Source organism: Prionailurus bengalensis, chromosome A3 (genome assembly GCF_016509475.1).
Source record: "Prionailurus bengalensis isolate Pbe53 chromosome A3, Fcat_Pben_1.1_paternal_pri, whole genome shotgun sequence".
Taxonomy (NCBI): domain Eukaryota; kingdom Metazoa; phylum Chordata; class Mammalia; order Carnivora; family Felidae; genus Prionailurus; species Prionailurus bengalensis.
In genome coordinates, this window is record NC_057354.1 from 89,487,052 (window position 1) to 89,514,913 (window position 27,862).

Consider the following 27,862-nt stretch of genomic DNA (forward strand, 5'->3'; position numbering starts at 1 on the left):
AGATTCAGCCCAACGGTGTTTTCAAAGGCTATTCTGGCTAACCGTCCTCAACACAGCTTCTCCCAACTACCCGGGAAAGCACCCATAAAACACAGAACAAAGAGGAAAGGCAAAAACCACTGCAAACTTATGCCAGAGCTCAGAGAAACCAATGATAATTGCAGGCAGATAGAGCCAGGTCTACCAAACCTTAGTGACGCCAAGGCAGTTTTAGGAATTTTAGTCTTTGCCCTGTTGGGATGCTTTCCCAATGCTCAGATTTTGTAAGGTGTAGGGAGGCCACAGATTTTACTTAAGATTAACTGCCACGGGGCACCTGGGTGGCTCAGTCAGTTAAGCGTCTAACTTCCACTCAGGTCATGCTCTCATGGTTCATGAGTTCAAGTCCCACATCTGGCTCGCTGCTGTCAGCATGGAGCCCGCTTCAAATCCTGCCCCCCCGCCGCCCCTCCCCTGCTTGTGCTCTCTCTCTCTCTCAAAAATAAACAAACATTTAAAAAGAAGAAGACTACCTTAAAAAAACATGATTAGATGACAAAATTTGGGGGGAAAACTGATGAAGTGGCAAATCAGGAACACCTTACAGTATTAACAAATTAAAACAAACACTGGGTGCCTGGATGACTCTGTTGGTTAAACATCTGGCTTTGGATCAGGTCATGATCTCATAGTTCCTGAGTTCAAGTCCTGCTTTGGGTGAGCCCCACTTCTCTCTCTCCCCCTCTCCTCTCTCTGCCTGTTGCTCTCTTGTGCCCTCCCCCAAAAAAACCACTTTGTGAAAAAATAACCAAATTTCTTTCATTCTTTCTTTCTTTCCTTCTTTCTTGAGAGAGAGAGAGAGAGAGAGAGAGAGAGAGAGAGAGAGAGAGGCTTAAGCAGGCTCCATGCCCTGTGAGAAGCCCAATATGGGGCTTGATCTCACAACCAGGAGATCATGACCTCAGCCTAACTCAAGAGTTGGATGCTTAACCAACTGAGTCATCTAGGTGCCCCCTCAAAATAACTGAAGTTCTTTAACGCCATAAGGTAGTTGTTTTATGTGTTGTATCTTGAATAGGACTCAAGTACAGAAAATTCACTATGTACCAGCAACAGCGGTGTTTTAATGCAAGTCGGTGCCATATTTGCTCATTTGTGAGAAGCAGGACAGCAGAATGATGAAGAGTAGATTCTGAAGCCAGACTAGAGACCAAAGGGTTATGAGAACAAGGAGGTCTTCCCACCTGGGCAGATTCTTACAGGGCAAGAAGGGGTCTGGACTTTATGCAAGTGAAAAACCTTCAGATTCTGTGGCCATCTCACAGAGGTCATACCACAACATGGTGTCCCATGCTCTGGTTACACTGGGAATCCTGGTTGGGGTCACATCTAGGGCTGAAAAAGACCAAGGCAGACATACATATTATTTTTTAAATGCATACAACAAGAATGGAGAAAAAATAATTTTCAAAGCATCGGAGAAAAAAAATCCTTAAAATACTTTCAAAATACTGATAAAAATACTTATAATACTTTTTATAGAATAATGATAAAAGTGGCATCTTGGGAGCCATCCAAACCTCACTGAGGGTCAGCATTAGGATAGCTGTGTGATGCAGGGCAAATCACTTTAACCCTTCTGTGAGCCCTATCTGTTGGGAATAAATAATAGCACTTCCTACACAATGAAATGTTAACTGAGATAATGATTGTTTGGCACTGAGTCCCTGGTATATGGTTCTGTTATTAGAGATGATTGATATAGGTGGACAAGAAAATCAAAATAGTTCCTTTCCGGTAGCTCCTTTTTTGGTTTTGGGTACATAATTTGAACCCATTGAAATCCTTGTTTCATAATACATGCCTACCAGTGGTTGCAGAACACATTAAAAAATGGACTTCTGTGTTGGGATTGGATGCTTGGAGACCATCTGGTTTCAACAATTCAGAATAATTCTAGGATTGAAAGAAAGCAACCGGGGTGCCTGGGTCGCTCAGTCAGTTAAACATCCAACTTTCGCCCAGGTCTTGATCTCGCCGTTCGTGACCTCAGGCCCCACATCGGGCTCTGTGCTGACAGCTCAGAGCCTCGAGCCTGCTTCAGATTCTCCCTCTCTTTCTGCCCCTCCGCTGCTCACACTCTGTCTCTCTCAAAGTTAAGTAAACATTTAAAAAAATTTTCTTGGGGCACCTGGGTGGCTCAGTCGGTTAAACATCCGACTCCGGCTCAGGTCCTGATCTCACGGTCCGTGAGTTCGAGCCCCGCGTCGGGCTCTGTGCTGACAGCTCAGAGCCTAGAGCCTGTGTCTCCCTCTCTCTGACCCTCCTCTGTTCATGCTCTGTCTCTCCCTCTCAAAAATAAATAAAAACGTTAAAAAGATTTTTTTTTAATTTTTTCTTAAATAAAAGAAAACATACTCCTGCACCTGTATACCCATACCCACATATGTACATACCACACTTGTGTGCACACACCCACACTTGTACATCATACTTGTACACACCCACACACCATGTACGCCCTTACACTTGCGCGCGCACACACACACACACACACACACACACACACACACACAAACACACATAAGTGTAAGCCCTTTCCAACTGGTCAATGACTCATACCAACCTGCTGTCATCCTCAAGAACATCCCAATCTTGTCCCAGTTATGCAGGTGTAGGAACTGCAAGATTTTGAAGGTTGTGTCAGATCTTATGGGAGTGGGCTCTGACCTATGAGGGAGGGTGTATTGTGACTCTCCTTAGAGGAGCACAGTGGTCAAACTGGAAGGAGGGAAGGGCCCTCTGCTCGGACAAATGGCTAAGTACTTTCCGAAGAACAAGTAAGTAAAAGATGTACATTTTCATTTGTCTATTAGTTCTTAAAAAAGAACTTTTTTTTCTCTTCTCTTTTTTCTAATTAATTTACCTCCACAGTTATTTCTTTACTCCTTTCTTAAGAATTTATTGCTTCTCTAAAATTCTAAGTGATGTATTCAGTTGATTAAATTCTCTTTGTCTTGGCTAACAGAAGTATTTAAAGCTATGAGTTTATATCTGAAAACATAGCTTTGTCCATATACCTTAGTGTTGATATGTTGTGTTTTCTTGCTTATTCTTTTTCTAAAGATTCTGGTATTGTAATTTTCATTTCTGTATGACTCTAGTGCTGTTTAGAATCATTTTTCCCCCTCTTATGATTTCCAAGTGGCTGGGTTTTCTTGTGTGTGTGTGTGTGTGTGTGTGTGTGTGTGTGTGTGTGTGTTAAATATTTATTGGTTACAATGTGGCTACAGAATATAGTTGAGTATAATTTCTGCTTTTTGGAATTTATTAAGGTTTCTTATGTGCAATTTATATGAATATTTGTAGCTGATGTGCATTTCACAAGCCATGATCTAGCTTTGGTAAAACAAAATGTAACTTTATTTTTCTGTTACAAAACTTGTCCTCTTTTTTGAGGCCTATTATTCCTAATGGCCATTAAAAAAATAAAACCCACCAACCACCCACAAATATTAGCCACTTCCAGGCAAACTCCAGCATTCCTGTTTTTTCAGGATTTTCCGTCAATTAGGGATTTCTCCTTCCCACATCTAAGTAAGGGGAACCCTTGTTGCCTTCCAGGAAGGTCATCCGAATGTTTTGAGACCATTTCCTGCCTGCTGTGACATCCCTTGAGATAGATGGTCTTCTCCTCCCAGGCCTGTCACCTGCCACAGCTATGCAGAACATAGATTTGTGGCCTGTCTCCCTCACTTCCCGGTTTGGGCACATGCCCTACTGGCCGAGACCTCATGGCCACTTCCACTCTGCCGGCCCCCTCCCAGCCACGTTTGTGAAACCTCGAATACTCAGGTCCTCAGGTCCTCAGGTCCTCTGGTCCTGATACCATCTTGACACCTCTCCAGGTGCCTGCCTGTCCTCCCAGAGAATCTCCACTTTGGGACCTCACATCCCTAACTAGGGGAGGGATATCCTTTCAGGGGAGCTCTGGCCCAGGGGGCAAGGGAGGGGACAAAGGACCGTGGCCCTTCTCAAGACACCCCACGCAGCATCTGATTCTCCACATCCCCAACTTCTCCTATCTGAGGCGGCAGGACGCGAATCTCCAGGTCTCGGCTGCGCTTTGGTGCCACCTGGTGGTGGTTGGACAGCCCGGGCGTTACCCCTGCCTAGGGTCCTGGTGCTGTTGCTGGTGATCCTCCACGCTGCGGTGACTCCCCAATGAGCTACTCTTTCCAGAATCCGCCTGGTTAGATGGCGCCTGCTTTGTTGGGTAATCTGGGGATACTGGGCAACTAGAATACCAAGACAACAGCTTCTGCTCTGCGGTTTCCAAAAATAAGTTAGGCTGTGTTTTCACTGCCCGGCCGTCCCTCTATCCCCACCCTACCAACAAGAAATAATAACTTTAATTCCCACCTCAGCCCTTAGAGAATAGAAAATAGTCACCAGGAAGACAGCGAAATTCACAGGATGGTGCAGGTGGGTTTCTGTCAGGTATTACTCATTATCCCTCCACATGGGTTATGAGCGCTTGAAAGGTGGTAATAACCCCTCTCTGTAAATGTCTCATGCCCCCTTCCCTGACATGTGGGGGACCCAGCACACTGAATGCTGTGGTCAGACAGGGCAGGAACCTAGGCGGCAGCAGAGGAGGGAGAGAGACCCAATCCCAAACCACCCTCCTGACACCTTCTGAACCAGGACACCAAAGCAAAGGGAAGGAGGTGGGAGACGGGAATAGATTCCCTGTTTTCTGAAAGTAGAATGTTCCTATAATCCCTTTCCTAAACGGAAACGGCATAAAGCAAAACAACAATGACCAGTTCCTAAAGGTGAAAATCAGCTTCAGATTTCCTTCCACTAGCAAAAGTCCTTCCACTAGCAAAAGGTGCTGATGTGGGTCTTTTGTAAAAGTGAAATAAAGCAAACTTTCAGATTGGAGGAGAAGGGGACACCTGTACCTGAAGGAAGTGGAAAGACCCCACATGAGCCAGGCATTCAGAGTAGCCAACAGGAGACACAGTTGGAGGGGGTTCCCTGAATCACGGTGACCAGCATTCAACTGCAGAATTGCCTATAAGAATATAAGCACACTTAACTTTTTTGCTTAAATTTTGTTTTGTCTGACATTAAATGTACTAGCCTTCTTTATATTCACATTGTAATGCTTTTTTCTTTCTTTCTTTCTTTCTTTTTTTATGTCAGCACAGAGCCTGATATGGGGCTGGAACCCACTGACTATGAGATCGTGACCTGAGTCAGAGTCGGAAGCTTAACCGACTGAGCCACCCAGGTGCCTCTACAGTCACATTTTAAATTTTTTTTTTCAACGTTTATTTATTTTTGGGACAGAGAGAGACAGAGCATGAATGGGGGAGGGGCAGAGAGAGAGGGAGACACAGAATCGGAAACAGGCTCCAGGCTCTGAGCCATCAGCCCAGAGCCTGACGCGGGGCTCGAACTCACGGACCGCGAGATCGTGACCTGGCTGAAGTCGGATTGTTGTGGAAAAATATAGACATTTCGGGAAAATAAATTTTATATATTTTTTCTATCTTTCCATCTATCTAAGCATACAGAGATTACTAGTTTCCTAGGGCTGCTGTAACAAATTACCACAAACTGGATGGCTTAAAACAACAGAGATTTATTCCCTCGTAGTTATGGTGAGCAAAAAGTCTGAAATTAAGGTGTCGGGAGGACTATATTCCCTTCAAAGGCTCTAGGAGAGATTCATTTCTTACCCCTTCCAGCTTCTGATGGCTTTAGACATTCCTTGGCTTGTGGCTTCTTTTATCTCTGTTTTCACATGGCCATGGCCTTCTCTATAGTTTGCGTCTTCTCCTCTTCTGCCTCTTATAAGGACACCGGTTGTTGGATTTAGGACCTATGAGGATAATCCAGGATGATCTCATCACAAGATCATTAATTTAATTACTTTTACATCCACAAAAATCTCCTTTCCAAATAAGGTCATATTACAAATTCAGATATTAGGATGTAGATATACATACATACACACCACATCTTTATGCATTCTTTTCAGGTGTTGGTTATATGGATAAATAAAACTTTTTAAACTAAATTTAGGGACACCTGGGTGGCTCAGTCGGTTAAGCGGCCGACTTCGGCTCATGTCATGATCTCGCGGTCTGTGAGTTCTAGCCCCGCGCTGGGCTCTGTGCTGACAGCTCAAAGCCTGGAGCCTGCTTCAGATTCTGTGTGTCCCTCTCTCTGACCTTCCCCTGTTCATGCTCTGTCTCTCCCTGTCTCAAAAATAAATAAACGTTAAAAAAAATTTTTTTAAATAAATAAAATAAACTAAATTTAATTCACAGGCTCTACACAGTTTATATTCAATATTTCTGTAGCAAATTTCTCAATCTTTAAATATTGATCCAAAACACGTTTGTAATGGCTGCATCATAGGCCATCTTAAATGTGCTATGTTTTACTTAACCATTCAGTTAATATTGAGCACTCATAATTTTTGGTACTATAGATAAATGCTATAGTTAACAGCCTCGCAAAAATCTAGCTTCTAAAGGTATGTAATGGACAGCTTGTTTTCACCACTCTGTATCCATCGTCCCTTCTGATAAACTACCCCAGTTTTTCCTGTGGAACTAACCCTTCCTTATGGGCTATGGGTTTAGTGAAGCCATCAGTGAATACGGTGGTTCTACACTTTTCTAGATTAAAAAATAGACACGAAACCTGACCTAGGCTAATTTTATACTCTCTCCATGGCAACTAAATCTTAAGCAAAATGATAAGACTCAAAACAGCTGTAGCTGATTCATCCTGTAGCTGATTCATTTCTTTCTGTTACCTGGTTCAGAAAGCAACCCGAGAGCCACCTGGGGCTTCTATCCACTTTGGACCAGTTTTTCGGATTTCTCTATCAGGGCTGTGAATCGAATAAAAAAAAATTTTTTTTCTGTTTTATTTTGTCTGAATGAATTTCTGGTTTTTGCAAAGATTCCCTACCATATATAAGGTGAACACTTGGTTCATTTTTGTCTTTTTTGCTTTCTATAAAAAACATTTAGTAATATAAATTTTCTCCTGAGCAGAGTTCAATTGGTGTCTAAAGTCATGTTCTCACTGGTATTATTTCATGCATGGATTTATATTTCTTCTTTGAACTGAGCTATTTAAAAATGTGGTTTAAGAATTTCCTGTGGTTTTTTAGAAAATTATTTTATTGCTTTATGTTTCATTTTGTTACATTATGTTAAGAGAATTTTGGAGATTTATACAGATCATTATGTGCATGATGAATTTTTATAAATGTTCTTTGGGTCATTAAAAAATAGGTATTGTCTATTTGTGGATACAAAACATCCTTTCTCTCTCTCTCTCCACACACACACACACACACACACACACACAGTCACCCACAAATGTTATAACTAATAACTGACTTCAGCAAAGTTGCAGGATACAAAATCAACACATAAAAACCAGTTGCTTTTCAATTTACTAGCAATGAACAGTCCAAAAAGAAAAGTAAGAAAACAGTTCCATCTGAAATATCATCAAAAATGGGGTGCCTGGGGCTTTTGGTTTCTGCTCAGGTCATGATCTCACGATTCATGAGTTTGGGCCCCACATTGGGCTCTGTGATGGCAGTGCAGAGCCTGCTTGGCATTCTGTGTCTCCCTCTCTCTCTGCCCCTCTCCCACGCATGTTGTCTCTGTCTCTCTCTCTCAAAAATAAATAAACTTTAAAATGATAAAATAAAATATCATCAAAAAGGAAAAATGTTCAGGAATAAAGTCATCTAAGGAGACACAAGACTTATATACTAAAAACTATAAAACATTGCTAAAAGAAATTCAAGAAGACCTAAGTAAATGTAAAAATATCCCATGTTCATGGATTGGAAATATGCAAATTCAATGCAATCCCTATCAAAATCCCAATGGCAATTTTTTGGTCTTTTTTTTTTTTCCAGAAATGTTAAAACTCATCCTAAAATTCACATGAAATTTCAAAGGGCCCTGAATAGTCAAAAAAATCTTGGAGAAAAAAAGAACAAAGTTAAAGGACTCACAATTCCCAGTTTCAAAAACTTACTACAAAGCTACAGTCACTAAAACAGTGTAGTACTGGCATTAGGATAGACATATAGACCAATGAAATAAAATCAAAAGCCCAGAAATAAATCTCCACATCTCTGGTCAATAAATTTTTGACAATAAGGAAAAGGCCAATTTGCTCAGCAAAGTATTTTTAAGAAAATAGGATATCCACAGGCAAAAACAAAACAAAACAAGTTAGACTGTTACCTCATACCATACACAAATTAATTTAAAATAGATCAAAAACTTAAATTTAAGAGCATAAACACGATGATCATTTTAGAACACTTCTATCACCCCTAAATAGTTCCCTCATGCCTATGCCTAATTGATTTGCTCTATTATTTTGGTCTTTCTAGAAATTTTATACAAACAAAATCATACAAAACATAGTTATTTGTGTCTAGCTACTTTCATGAAGTTCACCTATGCTGTAGCATGGATTAGCAGTTTGTTCCTGATTTTCATTGCTGAGGAATATTCCATTGTGATTTCTCATGATTATAATGGGATTATGGGTTTTGGAGAGGAAGACCACAGAGTAAACTGACATTCCTATCACATCACATCAAGGGTACATGGTATCAACATGATTCATCACTGTTGATGTTGATCTTGATTTCCAGGCTGAGGTAGTTTTTGTCATGTTTCTCCACTTTCTTATGCCTTTACATACGATACAATTTGAAAGAATTCGCTATGCACAGTCCACACATAAGCGGTGGGGAGTTATGCTCCCCCAACTTGAGGTAAAGCATACAATGGAGCATAAACACTCCTTTCAGGTATCTACATAAGTTATCTGGAATCTGTGTGGGAGATTTGTCTATTCCCCATTTATTCTTTTATTTATTTATAGCATGTGGACTCATGGATAATTACTTTATACTATAGGTTATAATCCAATACTATTTGGTTTTATTGCTCAATTTGTCCTGCTTTGGCTGCTGGGATCACCTTCAGTTGCCTCCCATGTCTTTCTGACATATTCCTATCATTTTAGGTATTTTCATTTTTTAAGTACTTTTTTTTTTTTTTTTTTTTTTTAACTTTCAGGCACTACAGGACGCTCCAGGCTATTTCTCACACCTGATTTTAGAATCAGCCATTTTTCCAAGAAGCCCTGGCTCTTTTATTAGAGAATGGTATGAGAAACCAAGATCTGGGCACTGCGTATGCTCATTGCTACTGGGGTGTTTGCTTCTTGACCCTCTCAGAGGGCAGAGCTTGGAAATATATCTGTATATACACACTGTGTATGATTATTTGCCTCTTGGGGCTCCTGCGTGGCTCAGTTGGTTGAGTGTCTGACTCTTGATTTCAGCTCAGGTCATGATCCCAGGATCATAGGATCGAGCCCCGCATTGGGCTTTGTGCTGAATGTGGAGCCTGCTTAAGATTCTCTCTCTTTCCCTGCCCGGTGCTTTAAGACTTTGGGTTTTGAATACCAACCACATGCCAAAGAAAAAAAACGCGAGAGGGTTGTGGTACAGTGTGGACTGACTACCCTCGATATTCTGTGAGGGCTTCCTGAACAGCAAAGGGTGTGAGATCCCCAGTCCAGAGTTGGGAGATTGGGATGGTGCCATTTCCCCCCCTGACACCAACACAGGGGGACTTCAGAGAGCAACACAGCGGCCCCAATGGAGGCAGGACCCGCTTACACCAAACCCCACCCCTGTGTACCTGGAAAATGCTTATTTACTGGGGTAAGACTGACTCTGAGCCAACACAGAGAGCCTCTCCTCCAGGACAGACAGCACCCCACATGCACCAAGCATACTGAAAATCAAGTGCTTCAAAACGTCACCTGCAGTTCTGGTGAAAATAGGACCAGACCTGCTTTTTTTTTCTTTTTTTTCTTTCTTCTTTGTTTTTCTTTTGGAATCAGGCTCATAGTTTCTTTCTTTCTTTTTTTTTTTTTTTTTATTTCCTTTTATCTCTTTTTTTTTTGGATCAGATTTTTTTATCCTTTTCCTTTCTTTTTTCTTTTTTTTTTTTCTTTCTTTTTCTTTGGAATCAGACTTACAATTTTTTGATTCTCTGTTTTTTATTGTTGTTCCTTTTCCTTTTCTCTTTTTTGGGGGATCAGGCTTTCCCCCACTGCCCATTTTTTCCAGGCTTACTTCAACAAACAAATCAAGCACACCTAGTTAAAGGTCCAAACACTCCCCACTGGAAGCAAGGAGGAGCTCTGCAGAGGACTAACTAGCAACAAAAAGTGGCCAAGATGCAACAGCAGAGTGCACACAGCATATACCAGAAACACTTTCTGAAGTGCCAAGCCCTGGACAGTGTATGACCCCTTTTAAATACAGCACTAATCTCAGGTTCAGGAAACATAACAAGCATTTAAAACACACAAAAGAAGGATGCCTGGGTGGCTCAGTCAGTTAAGCATCTGACTTCGGCCCAGGTCACGATCTCATGGCTCGGGAGTTCAAGACCTGCATGGGGCTCTGTGCTCACAGCTCAGAGCCTGGAACCTGCTTTAGGTTCTGTGTCTCCCTCTCTCTCTGCCCCTATCCCACTCACACTCTGTTTCTTTCTGCCTCTCAAAAATTAATAAACGTAAAAAAAATTTTTTTTAAACACACAAAAGACAGAAACTTAGCCAAAATGACAAGATGGAGGAACTGTCCCTAAAAGAAAGGTCAAGAGGAAATCACAGCCAGGGACTTGCTCAAAACAGACATAAGCAACATATCTGAACAAGAATTTAGAATAACAGTCATAAGACTACTACCCGGGCTTGAAAAAAGCATAGAGGACACCAGAGAAACCCTTGCTGCAGAGATCAAAGACCTAAAAACTAATCAGACTGAAATAAAAAATACTGTAACTGAGAGGCAAAACTGAGTGGACACAGTCATAATAAGGATTGAAGAAGCAGAGGAGAGACTAGGTGATACAGAAGATAAAATTATGGAAAATAATGAAGCTGAAAAAAAAGAGAAAAAGGAAATTATTAGATCACAAGGGGGAGAATTAGAGAACTTAGTGATTCCATAAAGCAAAACAATATTCATATCATAGGAGTCCCAGAAGAAGAGCTGGAAAAAGGGGGAGAAGATTTATTTGAACAAATTATAGCTGAGAACTTCCTTAATCTGGGGAAGGAAACAGGCATTCAAGCCCAAGAGGCACAGAGAACTCCCGAGAAATGAAAAAACAGGTCAACACCATGACATATCATAGGGGAGCTTGGAAAATGCAAAGATGAAGAGAGAATTCTGAAAGGAGCTAGATCCTACAAAAGATCCATAACCTACAAGGGTAGACACATAAGGTTAGCAGCAGGCCTGTCCACTGAAACCTAGCAGGCCAGAAAGGAGTGGCAGGAAATATTCACTGTGCTGAATGGGCAAAATATGCAGCCAAGCATTCTTTATCCAGCAGGGCTGTCATTCAGAATAGGAGAGATAAAGAGTTTCCCAGACAAACAAGAATGAAAGGAGTTGGTGATCACTAAACTCGCCCTGAAAGAAATTTTAAGGGGGACACTGAGTGGAAGAAAAAAAAAAAAAAAAAGAAAAGAAGACCAAAGCAACCGACTAGAAAGGACCAGAGAACATCACCAGAAACACCAACTCTAACAGGTAACACAATGGCACTAAATTCATATCTTTCAAAAATCACTCTGAAAAAGACACAAGGTATCAGAATGGATAAAAAAAATAAGATCCATCTACATGCTGCCTACAAGAGATTCATTTTAGACCTAAAGACACCTGCAGATTGAAAGTGAGGGGATGGAGAACCATCTATCATGCCAATGGATGGCAAAATAAAGCCAGAATAGCCACACTTATATCAGACAAACTAGATTTGAAAACAAAGCCTAGGACTCCTAGGTGGCTCAGTCAGTTAAGCGTCCAACTCTTAGTTTTGGCTCAGGTCATGATCTCACAGTTCGTGAGTTCGAGCCCTGCGTCAGGCTCTGTGCTGATGGCATGGAGCCTGCTTGGGATTCTCGCTGTCTCTGCCCCACCCCCACTCACACACGTGCTCTCTCTAAATAAATAGACATTAAAAAAATAAATAAATAAAGACTAACATGGGATGAAGAAAAGTATCATCTCACAATTAAGGGGTCTATCCATCAAGATCTAACAATTATAAATATTTATGCCCCCAATTTAGAAGCACCCAAATATATAAACCAATTAATAATAAACATAAAGAAACTAATTGATAATAATACCATAATAGTAGGGGACTTTAATACCCTACTTACAACAACGGACAGATCATCTAAGCAGAAAATCAACAAGGAAATGATGGCTTTGGGTTTTTGTTGCTGTTGTTGTTTTTAATTTTTTAATGTTTATTTTTTAGAGAGACAGAGTGTGAGCAGGGGAGGGACAGAGAGAGAGGGAGACACAGAATCGGAAGCAGGCTCCAAGCTCTAAGCTGTCAGCATAGAGCCCAATGTGGGGCTCGAACCCACGAGCCATGAGATCATGACCTGAGCTGCAGTCTGATGCCTAACTGACTGAGCCACCCAGACACCCTATGGAAACAATGGCTTTGAATGACACACTGGACCAGAAGGCCTTAACAGATATATTCAGAACATTATGTCCTAAAGCAGCAGAATACACATTCTTCTCAAGTACACATGGACCATTCTCCAGAATAGATCACATATTGGGTCACAAATCAGCCTTCAACAGATACAAAAAGATCAAGATCATACCATGCATATTTTCAGATTACAACACTATGAAACTTGAAATCAACCACAAGAAAAACTTTGGAAAGCCCTCAAATACATGGAGGCTAAAGAACATCCTACTAAGGAATGAGTGGGTTAACCATGAAATTAAAGAAGAAATAAAAAAAACACATGGAAGCAAATGAAAATGAAAACACAACAGTCCAAACCCTTTGGGATGCAGCAAAGACAGTCCTAAGAGGAAAATACACTGCAATGCAGGCCAATCTCAAGAATCAAGAAAGGTCCCAAATACACAACCTAACCCTACACCTAAAGGAGCTAGAATAGAACCAGCAAATAAAGCCTCAAGCCAGCAGAAGGGAAATAATAAAGATTAGAGCAGAAGAAAGCAATATACAAACAAACAAAAAACCCACAGTAGAACAGATTAAAACAAAAATGCTGGCTCTTTGGAAGAATAAACAAAATTGATAACCCCCTAGCCAGACTTATCAAAAAGAAAAGAGAGAAGACCCAAATAGGTAAAATCACGAATGAAGGAGGAGTGAGTGATCACAACCAACACCATAGAAATACAATTAAAAGAGGATACCGTGAAAAATTATATGCCAACAAACTGGGCAATCTGGGAGAAGTTGACAAATTCCTAGAAACTCATGCACAACCAAAACTGAAACAGGAAGAAATAGAAAATCTGAACAGACCCAAAACCAGCAAAGAAATGGAATCAGTTATCAAAATCTCCCCAAAAACAAGAGTCCTGGGCCAGAGAGCTTCCCAGGGGAATTCTACCAGACATTTAAGGAAGAGTTAATACTTATTCTTCTCAAACTGTTCCAAAAAATAGAAATGGGAGGAAAGCTTCCAAACTCATTCTATGAAGCCGGCATTACCTTCATTCCAAAACCAAAAACCCCACTAAGGAGGAGAATTACAGGCCAATATCCCTGATGAAGCTGGATGCAAAAATTCTCAACAAGACACTAGCAAATTGAATTCACAATATATTAAAATAATTATTCACTATGATCAACTGGGATTTATTCCTGGGCTGCAGGGCTGGTTCAATATTTGCAAATCAATCAATGTGATACACCACATCAGTAAAAGGATAAGAACCACATGATCCCCTCAATAGATACAGAAAAAGCATATGACAAAATGTAGCAACACTTCTTGATAAAAAACCCTCAAGAAAGTAGGCATAGAAGGAACACACCTCTGTGGGAAATAAGTTTAAGAATTCTGTATGCTTACACCAATGGGTTAACAAGGCTTAGGGCGGAAAGCTGCCACAGGGTGAAAGCTCTCAAGGCCAGTCATTAAGTAAGACAAAACATAGAGGCGGAAAGCCACCATCTGGTGAAAGCACCCAAGGTTAGTTAGTCACTAAGTAAAATAAGGCTTACGGTGGGAAGATGCCTCCACAGGATGAAAGCGTCCCAGGACAGTTGGAGGTGGAAAGCCACTATGGGGCGAAAGTGCCCAAGGTTAGTTAATGAAAAGTGCCTTGTTAACCTTAAGGCAGCATGTTCCAGCAATCTTAAACTTTGGAGATAACAGCTACTTGGCTGTATCACCCACAGAGAAACACTGTCCTTCCAACATCTGGCTCCAATATATCATTTTTCTTTAATCTCAACTTCTAATGCCACTTGCCCACCAAACCCTTTGCTTCTTACACACACAAATTAATGGTCACTATCTTATTGTTTTCTTCTGCACGTTCACCACATATGTAAAACCTTGAGAGGGGCACCTGGGTGGCTCAGGCAGTTAAGTGTCCGACTTCGGTTCAGGTCATGATCTTGCAGTCCGTGAGTTCGAGCCCCACATCGGGCTCTGTGCTGACAGCTCAGAGCCTGGAACCTGCGTCAGATTCTGTGTCTCCCTCTTTCTCTGCCCCTCCTCTGCTCATTCTCTCTCTCTCTCTCTCTCTCAAAAATAAATAAATAAGCAAAAACAATTTTTTTCAAACCTTGAGAGCTCAATAAGCTGTTCAGGGGTCTTGTCTCCTCCTGGACATTAGCCTCTCTTGTATTCAATTCCGCATCCACTCTCTTGCTGGACAAGAGAGAACTCCAGACTCAAAGTCTGCAACACACCTCAACATCATAAAGGCCATATATGAAAGACCCACAGCTAATATCATCCTCAATAGGGAAAAACTGAGAACTTTCCCCCTAAGGTCACATATAAAACAGGGATGTCCACTCTTACCATTGCTGTTCAACATAGTACTAGAAGTCCTAGCCTCCACAATCAAACAACAAAGAAATAAAAGACATCCAAATTGGCAAGGAAGAAGTCAAACTTTCACTCTTAACAGACGACATGATGCTCTGCTGGAAAACATGAATGACTCCACCAAAAAACTTCTAGAACTGATACATGAATTTAGCAAAGTCAGGGGATATAAAATCAACATACAGAAATCAGCTGCGTTTCTATACACCAATAATAAGCAGCAGAAAGAGAAATCAAGGAATTGATCCCATTTACAATTGCACCAAAAACCATAAGATACCTAGGAATAAACCTAATCAAAGAGGTAAAGGATTGTTTGCTAAAAACTATAGAAAGCTTATGAAAGAAATTAAAGACACAAAGAAATGGAAAAGCACGGATTGGAAGAACAAATATTGTTAAAATGTCTATAATATCCAAAGAAATCTACACATTCAATGCAATCCCTATCAAAATAACACCAGCATTCTTTACAGACCTAGAACAAACAATTCTAAAAAATGTATGGAACCACAAAAGACCCCAAATAGCCAAAGTAATGTTGAAAAAGAAAACCAAAGCTGGAGGCATCACAATCCCAGACTTCAAGCTGTAGTACATAGCTGTAATCATCAAGACAATAGGATAATGGCACAAAAACAGACAGACACATAAATTGATGGAACAGAATAGAGAACCCAGAGATGGATGCACAAATGTATGGCCACCTATCTTTGACAAAACAGGAAAGAAGATCCAGTGGAAAAAAGACCATCACTTCAGCAAATGGTGCTGGGAAAACTGGACAGCGACATGTAGAAGAATGAAACTGGACCACTTTCTTACACCACACACAAAAGTAAATTCAAAATGGATGAAAGACCTAAATGTGAGGCAGGAAACCATCAAATTCCTAGAGGAGAACACAGGAAGCAACCTCTTTGACCTCAGCTGCAGCAACTTCTTACTAGACATGTTTCTGTAGGCAAGGGAAACAAAAGCAAAAATGAACTGTTGGGACCTCATCAAGATAAAAAAGCTTCTATATAGCAAAAGAAACAATCAACAAAACTAAAAAGCAACCGATGGGATGGCCGAAGATATTTGCAAATGACAGCTGGATAAAGGGTTAGTATTCAAAATCTATAAAGAACTTATCAAACTCAACACCCAAAAAAATAATCCAGTGAAGAAATGAGCAGAAAACATGAATAGACACTTTTCCGAAGACATCCAGATGGCTAACAGACATGAAAAGATGCACAACATCACTCATCAATCAGAGAAACACAAATCAAAACCACAAGATACCACCTCACACCTGTCAGAATGGCTAAAATGAACAACTCAGGAAACAACAGATGTTTGCAAGGATGCAGAAAAAAAGGGAACACTTTCACATTGTCGGTGGGAACGCAAACTGGTACAGCTATTCTGGAAAACAGTATGGAGGTTCCTCAAAAAAGTAAAAATAGAACTACCCTTCAACTCAGCAATTGCACTACTAGGTTTTTATCCAAAGGATACAAAAATGCTCATTCAAAGGCGCACATGCACCCCAATACTTATAGCAGCACTATCAACAATAGCCAAATTATGGAAAGAGCCCAAATGTCTACCGACTGATGAATGGATAAAGATGACGTCGTATGTATACACAATGGAATGAATATTACTCAGTGGTGAAAAACAATGAAATCTTGCCATTTGCAACAACATGGATGTAACTAGAGTGTATTATGCTGAGCAAAATAAGTGAGTCAGAGAAAGGCAAATATCATATGATTTCACTCATATGTGGAATTTAAGAACCAAAACAGATGAACATAGGGTAAGGGAAGGAAAAATAAGACAAAAACAGAAAGAGAGGCAAACCATAAGAGACTCTTAAATACAGAGAACAGACAAAGGGTTGCTGGAGGGGAGGTGGGTGGGAGATGTCATGGACATTAAGGAAGGTACTTGTTGGGATGAGCACTATGCAATAATGAATCACTGGGTTAACTAACTTGAATTAAAAAAAAAAAAAAAGATTCTCTCTCTCCCTCTGCCCCCCTCTCCCACAGGCTCACTCTTTAAACTAAAAAATATATATATATATATATATATATATATTTGTCATATATATATATATATATTTGTCTCTTTATCCCATTGGATCTATATTTAGCTAAATGAGTTCATACTGATGTCGGCAATGTTAATCCATCGTCACATGGTTTATTATTCTAGCCTCCTCCCTGCACTTTTTCATCTATAAATTTGCACTCCAACAGCAAGTATCACCTATGGACATGACGACTCAGTTGATTACTAATTCAGCAGTCTCCTTTATTTTTTTTTTTTAAGATTTTATTTTTAAGCAACATGGGGCTTGAACTCACAACCCCAAGATCAAGAGTTGTATGCTCTACCAACTGAGCCAGCCAGGCACTCCTCTTGAGAAGTTTCCAGCAAATAAACTCCTTTATCTTCAAACTACTATGAGTTGTTAGAGTCCTGCTTTGCTGCTATTGTTATCTGCAAAGTAAAATGTCAAGGCTTTCTTTTGGTCAAACAGCTTCCTTAATGTTAAAATCTGCTATTTTACCTTGTTTGAACATCTTGTGGAAGTACAGGATAAAGCAATTCCAAAGTATCTTGTATATCACATAGTTTACTTTGGTTGGAATATGCAAAAGGTCTACTCTGTTTATTGCCAACAATCCTCGATGCTCTTTTTTTTTTTAATTTTTTCAATATTTATTTTTTCATATTTTAATTATTTGTTTTTAATTATTTTTTAATTTACATTCAAGTTAGTTAGCCTATAGTGCGACGATTTCAGGATTAGACTCCTTAATGCCCCTTACCCATTTATAGCCCATCCCCCCCTCCCACAACCCCTCCAGCAACCCTCTGTTCTGTATATTTGTTTCTTACGTTTTGTCCCCCTCCCTGTTTTTATATTATTTTTGCTTCCCTTTCCTTATATTCATCTGTTTTGTATCTTAAATTCCTCATACAAGTAAAGTCATATGATATTTGTCTTTCTCTAATTTTGCTTAGCATAATACCCTCTAGTTCCATCCACTTAATTGCAAATGGCAAGATTTCATTCTTTTTGATTATCAAGTAATACTCCATTGTATATATATATATACCACATTTTCTTCATCCATTCATCTGTCGATGGACATTTGGGTTCCTTCCATACTTTGGCTATGGTCAGTAGTGCTGCTATAAACATTGGGGTGCATGTGTCCCTTTGAAACAGTACACCTGTATCCCTTGGAGAGATACCTAATAGTGCAGTTGCTGAGTTGAAGGGCAGTTCTATTTTTACTTTTTTGAGGAACCTCCGTACTGCTTTCCAGAGTGGCTGCACCAGTTTGCATTCCCACCAGCAGTGCAAGAGATCCTCTCTCTGCATCCTTACCAACATCTGTAGTTGCCCGAGTTGTTAATGTTAGCCATTCTGACAGGGGTGAGGTGGTTGTCTCATTATGGTTTTGATTTGTATCTCCCTGATGATGAGTGATGTTGAGCATTTTTTCATGTGTCGGTTGGCCATCTGGATGTCTTCTTTAGAGAAGTGTCTATTCATGTATTTCGCCCATGTCTTCACTGGATTATTTGTGTTTTGGGTGTTGAATTTGATAAGTTTTTTATGGGTTTTGGATTCTAACCCTTTATCTGATATGTCATTTGCAAATATCTTCTCCCATTTCGTCAGTTGCCTTTTAGCTTTGCTGCTTGTTTCCTTTGCCGTGCAGAAGCTTTTTATTTTGATGAGGTCCCAATAGTTCTTTTTTTTTAATGTTTATTTATTTTTGAGAGAGAGACAGAGTGCAAGCAGGGCAGGGGTAGACAGAGAGGGAGACACAGAATCTGAAGCAGGTTCGAGGCTCTAAGTGTCAGCACAGAGCCCGACATGGAGCTCGAACCCACAAACCGTGAGATCTTGACCTGAGCCGAAATCGGACGCTTAACCTACTAAGCCACCCAGGCACCCCCCAATAGTTCATTTTTGCTTTTGTTTCCCTTGCCTCCAGAGACACGTTGAGTAAGAAGTTGCTGCGGCCGAGGTCAAAGAGATTTTTCCCTGCTTTCTCCTCGAGAATTTTGATGGCATTTACATTTAGGACTTTCATGCATTTTGAGTTTATTTTCATGTATGGTGTAAGAAAGTGGTCCAGGTTCATTTTGCTTCATGTTGCTGTCCAGTTTTCCCAGCACCATTTGCTGAAGAGACTGTCTTTATTCCATTGGATATTCTTTCCTGCTTTGTCAAAGATTAGTTGGCCATACGTTTGTGGGTCCATTTCTGGGTTCTCTATTCTGTTCCATTGATCTGAGTGTCTGTTTTTGTGCCAGTACCATACTGTCTTGATGATTACACCTTCATAATACTGCTTGAAGTCTGGGATTGTAATGCCTCCAGCTTTGGTTTTCTTTTTCAAGATAGCTTTGGCTATTCAGGGTCTTTTCTGGTTCCATACAAATTTTAGGATTGTTTGTTCTAGCTCTGTGAAGAATGTTTGTGTTATTTTGATAGAGATTGCTTATTTTTTTAATGTTTATTTATTTTTGAGATTGAAAGAGAGAGAGAGACAAAGAAAGAGAGAATGAGTGGTGGAGGAGCAGAGAGAGGGAGACACAGAATCTAAAGTGGGCTCCAGCCTCTGAGCTGTTAGCACCGAGCCTGATGCAGGGCTCGAACTCACAGATTGTGAAATCATAATGACCTGAGCGGAAGTCAGACGCTTAATCAATTGAGCCACCCAGGCCACCCTCCCCCTTTTTTTAATGTACGATGCTCTTATTTTTAAAAAAAGTATGCTCGCTTGTACATATTCAAGTGTCTGAGGTACAGCATACAGAAGTAGCACATTTAATAATATCATTAACCTTTATATACACAGCAGACTTTAATTATAAAAACTGTTTCTAGTAACATATTTTATAGAAGGAAATTTATATCTTCATCAAATGTCAAAAATCCCTCATCTTCTACCACTAAAAATAGTTGGCAGTCTATAGCAGTAATTTTGTCAAGCTTTCTGTTTAAATTTTTTGTCTCAAAAGTAGAAGGAACTAACTATATTCTTGAAATATTTTTATAAAGACTATTGTTTTGCAATTTGATTAGTAACAACAGAATGAGTTTAGGAGGTCTCATATTTCTCTGAAACTTTCTTGTTTTATTCATAGTCTGTACTCTTTGTTACATTTGGGTCAAAGTCGTTTCAGCATGGATGTTCTTTACATAAGTTTAGAGATTTCCTTTGTGAAATTTTAGGGTGACGAACTTGATGTTCTCCTTGCATGTCATCCTTGCAAGATGTGAAGAATTCCCAAAGGGGACTTTTTGCTGAAAGACTCAAATCTAAATAAAATTAAATAGCAAAAATTAAATTAAATTTAAATTCTTAAATATTTAATATTTAAATTTAAATTCTTAAATATTTAAATTATTAAATATTAGTTAGTTTAATGTTATGAAGGTTAAAATGCCAAGCAAGTCGACAAAGATTAAAATTCTGATATAATCTTTCTCTATTTGTCCTGGTACATTTACGTATTCCTTTAAGAGCCTATTTTATTTATTTTTGAATAGCCTATTTTATTTATTTATTTTGAATAGTGTACCAAAAGGTACACTATGTGTAGATTATCTTCCCCTCACCATCCTCTGTAGTTAACTAGTTTTATAATTAATCAGGGATTACAGTACTTAATATGTACAACCTAAGTACATATATTTTATTCCCCCTTTTTACTGTGAAAAAGGTAACATAGTATATACTCTTTTCCTGTTCTTCACCTTGCCTTTTTCATTCAATTTTTCACATCAGTGTGTACAGAAATTTTCATTCACTTTTATGGCTGCATATTATACATTGATGTAGATGTACCACAGTGTATTTAACCAGGTCCCTCTTTCAAAAGCAAAAACAAACAAACAAACAAACAAACCAATCCAAGTAGGATTACACCCACAACTATATGGTCAATTAATCTTTGACAAAGCAGGAAAGAATATCCAATGTGAAAAAGACAGTCTCTTCAACAAATGGTGTTAGGAAAACTGGACAGCAATGTGCAAAAGAATAAAAGTGGACCACTTTCTTACACCATACAGAGAAAAAATTCAAAATGGATGAAAAACCTAATATGAGACTTGGAACCATAAAAATCCTAGAAGAGAACACAGGTAGTAACCTCTTTGACAAAGGCCATAGCAACTTTTTTCTAGATGTCTCCTGAGGCAAGGGGAAAACAAAAGCAAAAATAAACTACTAGGATTACATCAAACTAAAAAGCTTCTACACGGCAAAGGAAACAACCAACAATACTAAAAGGCAGCCTACAGAATGGGAGAAGATACTTGCAAATGACATATCTGATAAAGGATTAGTGTCCAAAATCCACAAAGAACTTCTAAAACTCACCACCCAAAAAACAAATAATCCAATTAAAAACTGGACAGAAGACGTGAACAGACATTTCTCTAAAGAGGACATATAGATGGCCAACAGACACATGAAAAGATGCTCAACATCATTCATCATCAGGGAGATGCAAATCAAAACCACAATGAGCTATCAGCTCACACCAGTAAGAATGGCTAAATTCAACAACACAAGAAACAACAGGTGTTGTTGAGGATGTGAAGAAAAAGGATGTCGTTCACTGTTCATAGGGATGCAAACTCATGCAGCCACTGTGGAAAATGGCACAGAAGTTCCTCAAAAAGTAAAAAATAGAATTACCCGGTGATCCAGGAATCTCACTACTGGGTATTTACCCAAAGGATACAAAAACACTAATTCAAAGGGATATATGCACCCCTAAGTTTATAACAGCATTATCACAAGAGCCAACATATGAAAGCAGCCCAAATGTCCATTGATTGATGAATGGATAAAGAAGATGTGGTATATATACACAATGGAATGAATCTTGCCATTTGCAAGAACATGGATGGAGCTAGAGAGTATAATGCTAAGCCAAATAAGTCAGAGAAAGACAAATAACATATGATTTCACTCATATGTGAAATTTAAGAAACAAAACAAATGAGCAAAGAGAAGAAAAGAGAGAGAGAGAGAGAAATCAAGAAACAGACTCTAAATTATAGAAGACAAACTGATGGTTACCAGAGAGGAGGGGAGTGGGGGGCTGGCTGAAATAGGTGATGGGGATCATGGAGTGCACTTGTGATGAGCACCTGGTGATGTATGAAAGTGTTGAATCACTATATTGTACACCGAAACTAATATGACACTGTATGTTAACTAACTGGAATTAAAATAAAAACTTTAAAAACCAAATGAAAAACAAAAAATAAAATAGATAGGACTACATCAAACTGAAAGTTTCTACACAGCAAAGGATGTCATCAACAAAATGAAAACTCAACCTACTGAATGAGAGAAAATAGTTGCAAATCATCTATCTGATAAGGGGTGAATATCCAAAATATCTGAAGCACTCATAACCCAACAGCAAAAACACCCAAAAAACAAAACAACAACAAAACAATCTGATTAAAAAATGGGCAGGGAATCTGAATAGACATTTTTCTAAAGAAGACATATAGATGGCCAACAGGTACAAGAAAAGATGCTCTGTATCATTAATCATCAGGGAAATGCAAATCAAAACCACAATGAGTTATCATCTCACACCTGTTAGAATTGCTAAACTCAAAAGAAATAACAAGTGTTAATAAGAAGAGGATGTGGAAAAAAGAAAACCCTGTGCACTGTTAATGGGAATGTAAACTGGTGTAGGCACTATGGAAAACAGTACAGGGGTTCCTAAAAAAATTAAAAATAGAACCACCATATGGTCCAACAATTCGACTTCTGGGTATTTTCTTTAGATAAATATCTAAAGAAAACAAAAACACTAACTTGAAAAGATACATGTACCCCCTGTTCACTGCAACATTATTTACAATAGCCAAGATATGGTAACAACCTAAACATCCATAGATGAATGAAGGGATAAATATTCAACCATTAAAAAAGAATGAAATCTTGCCATGTGAAACAACATGGATGGACCTCAAGGACATTATGCTAAGGGAAATAAGTCAGACAGAAAATAAACACAGTATGATCTCTCTTACATGTGAAATCTAAAAAAACAAAAACAAAAACTAGAAACAAAAACAAACGTGTAAATACAGAGAACAGATGGTGATTATAAGAGATAGAGGGTGGGAGAAATGGGTGAATTGTTTTTTTGGTTTTTTTTAGTTTAATTAAACTGAACAAAAATTTTATTAAAAAATTCCTAAGTCCAGGCCTATGAGACACAGGCATCAGTGTTTTTGTAGTTCCCTGGTGACCAATGTGCAAACAAATTTGGGAACCGTTGCACTATTTAAAAAAATTTTTTTTGTTAATGTTTTTATTTTTGAGAGAGAGAGACAGAGACAGAGACAGAATACTAGTGCAGGAGGGGTAGAGACAGAGGGATACATAGAATCTGAAGCAGGTTCCAGGCTCTAAGCTGTCAGCACCGAGCCCATTATGGGGCTTGAACTCACAAACTGTGAGATCACGACCTGAGACGAAGTCAGAGACTTAACTGACTGAGCCACCCAGGACCACTGTGCTATTACTAAGGGAATTCTATGGGTGGTACTGCCCATTTAAATATTATTCACAAACTGCTGAAATATTGCTTGAAATAAGATTGGCGGAGCAGGGGGGGTGGAGAGTGGGAGGAGGCAGATAATCATCTTCCTCAGAAAAGAATTTTCCAGGCTCTCTCCCAGTCCAGGTAAACCACTCTGTCCCTGTGGACTGTTACCAAACAGGTCCTTCTGGAAGCAGCTAGGTTTAGAAGAGGCTAGGTCTGAAAATATCTGGAAGTCTCAAGGTATTATTACCCATGGGAGAGTCTGCATTGTGTGAATGGAGGCCTAAATGCTTGTATTCCCTACGAAAGATTTATTTGAGGATCCATACTCAGTGACAGCCTGAAGGAAGGAAGCAAGCACAAAGCAGTTTACTAAGCACAGAACACTGTCAAGAAGGGACAGTGAGCAGACCCAGAGGTAGCAACTGCACCAGGATTAGGGGTGTCTTTTCTTTTTATGTTTGCATAGGTTATGGGTCATAGCTAGGTCAGTCTCTAACTGAGGTCGTTTCCAACCATCTAAGGGACTCCTCCTGCCAATTAGGAGGACGAGTTTTGGGCCCTACAAGGTTCTTGCTGGAACTGTCCTGTCCATCTCCTCCCACAGGGGCAGGGTTAAAATCACAATGTAAATACATGACAATGACACTATAGGTTACTCTGGGGCAGAGGCTGAAGAGGAGAGGGCATGTTCTGCACCTGTGGCTCTTGATCTGTTACTTGGTGTCTTGGTGGCCACAAGGCCAGGATGTTGAAGGGTCTTGGGAGCCACAAAGTCAGGATGTTGTGCCCCCAGGCTTCTAATGTGTACCCTATTTATCACCATCCTTGCCTCCAATACATGTCTAACTGTCTACTCTATCAGTACCATTTAAAACAGGCATCCCAGTTTTGATTTGTTTTTGTTTTTGTTTTTTCTATTAAGTACCCATAGCTTTCTAAAACTTTGACTAAATTAAGTTCGGAGAGATCAAAAGTTCCCCATAATGGCCATTGGTGGTGTTTGCTTTTGTTTTTGTTTTTGGTTTTTTTTTTTCTTTTTTAGTTTATTTATCTTAGAGAAAGAGCAGAGAAAGCAGGGGAGGGGCATAGAGAGAGGGACAGAGAATCCCAAGCAGGCTCAGCACTTAACCAACTGAGCCACCCAGGCACCGGTGCTCTAAATTACTTTTGGTTAAGTCAATCCACTTAGTTTATAAATGTGCATGCAGAAGGACCATAGTTTTTAAACACAAAACCAGTCAGAGTCCCACTAAGGGCAAGGAAGGGAGCAGCACTCGAGCATTTTGATGACTGCAATCCCATTACTAGGTTTTTCTCTCGTGCAAAGGGAAAAACTCCTAAACAGCACAGTTTCATCAGTAGCAGCTTGGTTCCAGAAGGAATCAGAGTGAAGACCGTCACCGTTCCAATAGGAACAATCCAGACCCCAAAAGAAGTCCGACCAAAGGCCAAAGGAGCACTTTCAAAGTGAAAACAAAACAAACAACCAGGGCATAAAACAGATCCTAATAAAGCCTGGAGAGTGCAAACACAAAGCGCAGAGCCCCAAATCCAGGAGGAAACTTACCGCAAACTCCAGGGTCAGCGAGAAAGCAGTGAACCCAATTGGCTCTGTGGGTGCTGTCAGGTTTGTTCACCAGCCTCCGAGTTGCTGGGGGTCTTCTTCGCATCCCACTTCTGATCACCAAGTAAGTTAACCTTACAAAACAAAACTGCCAGCTATTTTAACAGCAAAAAATGGATTTATTGGGGGACAGCAGAGAATCGCAAGCCACAGCACACACTCTCCCAAGAAACTATAGGTAACTCCCTTCAACGAGAGGAATGTTCCTTTATAGAGGAAAGGGGAAGCTCGGCTGTTATAAACAGAAAGTCCATTGGTGAAAACTGGGAGTTCAAAGTATAGTGGCTTTTCATTGGCTGCATTGTTGCAGTCTCTCATTGGCTGGGCTGTTGCCAGGGGAGGAGAAAGGCCTTCCTTCTTGCTGGGATAGGAGTGGCCATGTGCAAGGTCCTTCTCTTCCCCTGGGTCTGTAATTGACAAGTCATAGGGCCTGAGAGCTCACCTTGAGGGCTTCCCAACTGCATTCTAAAGGAGATTTCCTTTTATTACTTTTCACAGAGCATACTCTAATCTCTGCCATTATTGCAGGAAGAACTCTTAAAAAGGTTAATGATAGGTACTGGAGAACCAACATACCCAGAAGAGAAAAACATGGTTTTAGTGTTATTGTATAAGAGTAAAAGTAATTGCAATAAATTCTACAATTTTCTGGATTCTAATTCAAATTGAAGTTTACAGATTTTCCCTTAACTTCCTTCAATTTATACCTGGTCTCTTTAACACTGGAAATCTTGGCTCCTAACAACATTAGCATAGTTACTTTTTTTTGGTCCTAATTTACATCAAACAGTTTCAAAATAATACTGTGCATTTTAACAAGAAATATACTAAATGATGTTTAAAGTTTCTTTGAAGTTTCATTTGTTGTTAGAGTATGTTCCATAGTGACATACAGTCTGAACTGCACTTTTTTTAAATGTTTTATTTATTTTTGAGAGACAGAGCACGAGCGTGGGGAAGGGCAGAGAGAGACGGAGACACAGAATCCAAAGCAGGCTCCATGCTCTGAGCTGTCAGCATAGAGCCTGACCTGGAGCTTGAACCCACAAACCATGAGATCATGACTTGAGCTGAAGTCAGACGCTCAACCGATTGAGCCACCCAGGAGCCCCTGAACTGCACATTTTTAAAAAAAATTTTTCAGGTTTATTTACTCATTTTGAGGGAGGGGTTTGGGACAGAGAGTGAGGGAGAGAGAGAGAATCCCCGAGCTGCCAGCACAGAGCCCAACTCAGGGCTGGATCTCAGGAGCCATGAGATCAGGAGCTGAAATCAAGAGTCAGACACTTAATGGACTGAGCCACCCAGGCGCCCCTGAACTGCATGTTTTACAAAAAGGTTGTAGTAAAGGCACGCATAGTGACCAGTAGAAACCTTCCCCCCAAATTGTTTTAGTGTTGGCATGATATAGCCCACACAACACAAGGAAGCAAAATTTGTTTTTCCAGGAGCCTTGCTGTCTATCATCAGAGAGAGAACAGCCCTGTGAAGGCTTGCTTACCACTCTTGCCAATCTCTGAAGTCTTGTTAAGGAGATTTGTACCTGTCTCCCAACCTTCTCATCTTCCCTCTCTCCTTGAAAAAAATCAGAAAGCGGGTATTCTGAAGTATGGGTCTCGAAGTACACATTTAGGTGATTGTGTAAACTTGAAGTGTAGCTGAGGCACAGGGGTGCAAGGGCACCTGGCTGCAGGGGTCCCAAACCAGGTTTGGCCATTTGCTGCTGACAAAATCCAAAGGCAGAGAAACAGGTGGTGGTCAAACCAGAAATAAATTTATTTCAGTGAGGCCAACACTTGGGAAGACAGCAGACTAAGCCCTCGAGGACTGTCTCCAAAGTACCAAAAATACTTCAAGACTTATATAAGGAAAACGTGGGACAAAGGTCTGTGGGTGCATGCAGATAGGCTGTGACCTTCAAACCAACCATTGTCTTGAGGTCAATCACATGGGGTGTGGCTGGCAGCTGGGCAGTCCCTATTGCCTGAGGGGGATAGGTTTTAGGTCTTCTGCCTGAGTTAAAAGATAAACTAGAAAAAATTTAATCAGTTAGAAAGTTTGAAGTCAAAATGGAGGTAAGTGCTGTCCTCTCTCCGAAGCTGGGAGTAGGTGCAATTGACTACTAGGAAAAGTGTAACGTGAGTGGGTGCAGAAATCGGTGTAACACAGACCTGTAAGACCAGGAGGAGTCAGACATCTCAGAGGACGGGAAACTGGCTGGTGCACAGAGTTGTTGAGTCTAGGAAGGGAGAAGAGGTTTTTACCATACTCCGAGAAGCACTGTGGTGCCCCCAGAGGTAGGTTCCGTTACCCCGAGAGCGGTGAGTTCCCAGAGTCCAAACTGGCATGCGCTTCACTCGGCTTCTGCTGGCCGCTCACAGGGACACCCAGCACAGAGCAGGATGGCCTGGCCTGGAGGAAGTCCCTTGCGCAAAAAGGTGCGATGTGAACTTGGAAGGCGGATGCGTCCCTGAGGGGAAGTGAACGCGAGGCAGCGAGGGGGTGGGAACTAGGTGGTGGTGGGAGAATGATGCCACGCCCAGAACTGGGCTAGGATCCCCCGCGGGGGCCGTGCTTCCCGGCCCTTTCGTTTTGACCTCTTCCCACACCCTGGGACCG

General features: G+C 40.3%; 1 long non-coding RNA gene across 3 annotated transcripts; it reads right to left on the reverse strand.

Annotated features, from left to right (window-relative positions):
* Nucleotides 1-1,083: 1,083 nt before the first annotated feature.
* On the reverse strand, nt 1,084-27,862 carry LOC122497000. 3 transcript variants are annotated; one of them, XR_006301012.1, is made up of 6 exons: nt 27,555-27,862; nt 27,415-27,482; nt 25,187-25,317; nt 5,730-5,872; nt 4,947-5,059; nt 1,084-1,374 (listed from the first exon to the last, which is right to left on the reverse strand). It is a non-coding gene; the product is annotated as an uncharacterized LOC122497000 (long non-coding RNA). The 3 variants fall into 3 exon arrangements; XR_006301010.1 differs by lacking the exon at nt 1,084-1,374 and having other exon boundaries at nt 4,466-5,059; nt 27,555-27,858; XR_006301011.1 differs by lacking the exons at nt 1,084-1,374; nt 4,947-5,059; nt 5,730-5,872 and adding an exon at nt 19,830-20,347 and having other exon boundaries at nt 27,555-27,852.